This window comes from Gadus chalcogrammus, chromosome 12 (genome assembly GCF_026213295.1).
Source record: "Gadus chalcogrammus isolate NIFS_2021 chromosome 12, NIFS_Gcha_1.0, whole genome shotgun sequence".
Lineage (NCBI taxonomy): Eukaryota > Metazoa > Chordata > Actinopteri > Gadiformes > Gadidae > Gadus > Gadus chalcogrammus.
Genome location: NC_079423.1, coordinates 30,581,954 through 30,587,453, shown reverse-complemented (window position 1 = coordinate 30,587,453; position 5,500 = coordinate 30,581,954).

Here is a 5,500-nt window from a genome sequence, read left to right as displayed (position 1 = left end):
CTCTCTCTCTCTCTCTCTTCTCTCTCTCCCTCTCCCTCTCCCTTATCCCTCTCCCTCCCTCTCCCTCTCCTCTCCTCTCCCTCTCTCTCTCTCTCTCTCTCTCTCTCTCTCTCTCTCTCTCTCTTTCTCTCCCCCTCTCCCCCTCTTCCTCTCTCTCGTCTGTTTCTGAGGTTGTCTGAAGAACAGGAAGTCTGCGTCTCTGGTCGCTGCCCCTCGGAGCGGCGGCCTGGCTGGCAGAGACGGGGGCAAACCGCCTGACAAGAAACCGTACAATGATGGGATCTCAAGATGGCAGAGAGGAATCCCATAAAACTCACCAGACGGACCCGAGGCCAGCGGTGTCTGGGGAAAGGTCCGCCCTAAATTAGACTACGGTTGTTGTTCTTTGTGGTTCAAATAGTGTGGCTGAATGATATTGATCATGTGTGTGTTTGTGTGTGTTTGTGTGTGTGTGTGTGTGTGTGTGTGTGTGTGTGTGTGTGTGTGTGTGTGTGTGTGTGTGTGTGTGTGTGTGTGTGTGTGTGTGTGTGTGTGTGTTTGCGAGTGCGCGTGCGCGCGCGTGTGTGTGTGTGTGTGCGCGTGTGTGTATGTGTGTGCGTGTGTGTGTGTGTGTGTGTGTGCGTGCAAATGCAAGCGTCCGAATGTGCCTGCAACATGTGTGCTCTTCTTTGTGACTGTTTCCATATTCATGGGTGGAAAAGAGCCATGGTCAATCCCTTTAAACTCAACTTTAGCCTCCATAGGACTGTGGGAATTAGGATCCGGGGCGAGGGGGAACACAGCTTGTGGACTTAGTTTGGCTGAGATTATGTGGACCTCTGGGTTCGCTCTGTCCTTCCAGATAGCGATGTTTTCGAGACGTGTTTGAGTTCTTATTGTAGTAAAGGCCTGTTGACTTTCTGCACTCTGAAAACAATTGCCCTGTGTTTGGTGTTTTCCAACGCTCTGGCTCGGGGAGATGTCTTTTCTCCTTCTTTCCCGCCTAACCTTGTGGATTACTGCCTTGTTTAAATCAACCCCCGCCATACTCCCTCTGCACGTTCTGCCGTCGCCTAACAAGCTGGGGGTGTTGGTCTGAGCCTGTTTGCTCCACAGTGCCGGGCTGTAATAAGGAGTGAGTTTATCATGAGCACAGAGACCACAACAGATAGATCCCCCCCCACCCACACCCCCACCCTGTCTCCTCCCTTTTCAACACAGATAGACCCAGAGCGCGGGCAGTCAGCCAACACTATCAATCCGTCCGCTCCTGCTCCCCCAAGGCTGGGCTCCCATTGGCCGCTCGCCTCCAGAGGGGAAGCCGCTGTGTGTGTGAATCACGGCCGGGCGACGTGAAGCTTTTATGGCTTTATATACACACACGCGCTGCGGGTCAAAAAATGGAGCTTTTCGGTCGCCGCCGTCCGTCCGCCCCCACCCCCACCCCCACCCCCCCACCCCTTGATCAGGACGTGGGCGCTATGGCGACGGCGGTAGCCCCCCCGTAACAAGTTGCAGCGCCCGGGTAGGGGGCTGGTGGAGGAGGGTGGAGGAAAGGGGATTGTCGGTCTTGGCCTAGTTTTCTTCTGGTCTGATCAGAAACCTACGTACCTCTCTGCCCATCCCCCAACCAGACCTAAGCCTCCACCATTACAGGCAATTGACTGTGAGGGGGGCTCAGCGTGCAGGGAGGTGGGCAGCCTGCCCCATATGTGTGTGTGTGTGTGTGTGTGTGCTTGTGGGTGTGTGTGTGTGTGTGTGTGTGTGTGCGTGCGCGTATGTGCGTTTGCGTGTTGGAGCGTTTGTGCATAATTGATTATTTATATCTGTGAATGGTGAAGTTTAGCGTGTGTGACTGAATTACTGTTTTATATATAGATTCCTTTAACACTGAGAACACTGTTACAATCACCCGGCTTGAAAGGTGTGATCTGAGACAGGTAGCTCGCGTTCAAACCCCTAAGTAGGATTAAAGATGTGAGACAAAGCTCTTTGTATCGAGTTCAAAGAAACAAATTCATTATGAACCAAAATCCTGAACAGGATTATACAATTACCACGCACTTAAGCACATGCTGTTGTTTCTCGTGTGAATTGATGTGTTCCTAAAGATATGTACATAGATAAATATTTCATTAATATGCACAAATGTATGACCGATTAGCACCAATGTGCCAAACATATGCTAATTTTTCCATGTGCATCTGTCATTAATTACAGATATGAAGCATGGGACGGCTTGTAGGAACGGGCGAGGGCATATGTGGCAGGATCCATTCCCCTGTCCTTTGTAGGGCTGCCCGTCGTGCCGGGGATGTGCTCAGAGGTTATGGCTGACGTGTTGGTGTTTTGTGTTGTGATCGCTGCCATGTTGTGGATGAGGCGGCTGCTGCTAGCTCTGAGGTAGCATGTGGTCGCGCCTCCACATGGTTGCCGTGTGTCGACCGCGAGCCCGGAGATTTCCCGGACCGTTCATTGGGGTTCAGTGATGATTCGATGTCTTAATATACCGATATCTTTATATCTTGATATATATCGATGTCTCCCACTGTACATTTCATTACACATTTCTGCCTCGTTGGGCCAAAATGATAGAAACATAAAAAATTAAGCTTTTCATTTTGATGCTCAACCACTATTTATTTTATTGAGCCACCAAAAACCTGAACCAACGCGTCACAAGGAGGAATGCTGTTTAAAAATAGCTCATTCAATGATACACAAGGAACTGAGAGCAATGCCTCCGTAGACATGTGTGACCATATGTTCTTAAACAAAACAAATCTCAGCAGCTTTAGAAAAATGGCCCACATTTTTTTTTTTGGAATCTTCGGTTTTTCTTCCTCAAGGGCTGCTTGCTTTGTGGCAGACTTTCGTCTCATCGACGGCGTTCGATTGTCTGAACGCATTTGGTGTGCATTGGGTTTGAGGCTCGGTATTGTTTTACCTTCTCGGTCTCCTTCTCCAGCCACCCCCCCGCCCTCTCTGCAGCCTGCCCTCGTACATGCTCTCCATGTCAGGCCCAGCTGTTACTACAAACTACTTGGAGAGCTTACAAGCCTCATTTCTAATACTGACAACAGCACTATTCTTACCCAAAGCCCAGCGTCGACTGGAAAACACAGAGTCGCACAAAATACCATTTTGCTTTCTTTCGTCTGATTTTAGGCTTAAGTTAATTTCCAGAAACAGATGCTATTTTATCCGTTTACATTTGATCTTTTGATGAGCACGTGTATTAATGAAAGGACTTCAGAAGGACGTCAGATGAAAGCGATGGCGAAGGCCTTTCTTTGATTTGTTAGATTATTCTGAGGCTGTCTTTCGATTCCTTTTTTTTTTTGGAGTATCCTGTGTGTGTGTGTGTGTGTGTGTGTGTGTGTGTGTGTGTGTGTGTGTGTGTGTGTGTGTGTGTGTGTGTGTGTGTGTGTGTGTGTGTGTGTGTGTGTGTGCTTGTATAAGTGTGTGTGTCTGTGTCTGTGCATGTGTAAGTGTGTGTGTGTGTGTGTGTGTGTGTGTGTGTGTGTATGCATGTGTCTGTGTGTGTGTGTGTGTGTGTGTGTGTGTGTGTGTGTGTGTGTTTATGCGTGCGTGTGTGTGTGTGTGTGTGTGTGTGTGTGTGTGTGTGTGTGTGTGTGTGTGTGTGTGTGTATGCGTGTGTCTGTCTGTGTGTGTGTGTGTGTGTGTGTGTGTGTGTGTGTGTGTGTGTGTGTGTGTGTGTGTGTGTGTGTGTGTGTGTGTGTGTGTGTGTGTGTGTGTGTGTGTGTGTCTGTTCCTGTGTTGTTGTTGTTGTGGTGCATGTGTGTGGTGAGCTTGTAAAGGTATTTATTGCCCATATGTGCATTTGTTCCAAGTACTCACCCCATTACATTCCAAAGACAGTCCATGAAACTAATTAATGTTCTGAGGCTGAGCTTCTTTCCTCGCCCGGGGGACCGCCTTCAGATTATTTACCTATATGTCCTATCGACAGCTAATCCTCTCTCCCCTGGTGTCCCCAGTGCAAATAGACAGATTGGCGCATTAGAGCGTGGTGTGATGTTTTAATTTGAAAAATAGTTATGTAGACATCGCCTTAGCAGCCCTTTTCGTGTACTCACTTTGATAAGATCGCTTTAATTCAGCGCCATGTTTTTGACTCTACACGATGGGGTCGAGTGATGTCTCATGTTCTGTCGTGGATGTGGCCGTCATATCGACATTATAATGGTGGTTATAAAAATATATTGTGTACTTCATTGGTTTGAGATACCTTGTTATAGAACAGCTGTTTTAGAAGGCTTGTGGACCTCATACAACATGGAGTAGGATCATTTAAATGCTTAAATTATATTTTTAATAATTATGGAATAAATATATTATTATACAAATATTCTATGTACACATCATGTTTTATTTTGATGTGAACCACATCATAGATATAGTTTGGCCATTAGAAACAAGAACATGAATCACTTTCTATTTGTATTTTTATTCGACCGTATATTTTGCATCGCCACACACTTGAAATGTAAAGCTTATCTTCCTATCTGGAAAGCTTTATGAACACAGCCGGTAAGTATTAAAGACATATTTTGGATGATGATCCAGCATTTCCGGTGTCTTCCAACTATTTTCTCTCTCTCCCTCACTCTATCACCTCCTCATCTCCCCTCCCCCCACATTGCCTATGTTATGATCCTCTACTCTGTGTGATCCTATAGTCTTTGGTTTCCCTCCCCATACGCTCACTTCTGGAGCAAGAACAGTTACCAAGGCTGCGTTGGTTTGTAGTTTCTCAGACATAAACATATTTTGAACGCTACAACTATTCGTGGAAAACACTCAAAACAGCATGCATTTTCTCAGGATAAAGTCAGTTTTTCTTTAGTTATTGCGGGATTGATTACTGACCAATTGAAATGTGTTGGCCTTTAATTCTAATTGGCAAAACTCTTTAAGATGTTACCTTAGTTCTTCAATGTTGAAATTGGACTGCATAAAAAAAGCAATGAAACACGATTAAACATAGTATTATGTACTATCTATTTACAATGTGTAAATTGTTTCAGACATATCCATTACTTACAACAGTCATATGCTGTAGGCATCCATAATAAAAAAAAATAGAGGGTTTTACAGGGTCATGTAAATAGGGCTAGAAACATTTCTAAGGAAAGACAATCCAAATCCAGTATTGAATACGCTGACATCTCAGAAATACAAATCGCTATCCTATTTAGAGTTTCATTTTAATTCGGTTATTTGCCAATAACTCACATTATAAGCAATCTTACGTACGCTTAAAAAAACGTTACAGGAAGTCCCACAAACCAAATAATTAAAATGATGTCAGCGGGCACATTGAAGCCCCTAGCAGCCCCCCTCCCAAGCACACAGGGAAAGTGAGCGTCAAGCTAGGGGCGGGTCAAAGATGCCTTTGCGGCTATTTGCTGGCTGAATTGTCAGTTAGGTGTTCTCGTTTTTTCATTGGCTGAAGCTCTTTGCATATATCGTTCCATCTCACCAGGCTACGGCTAAC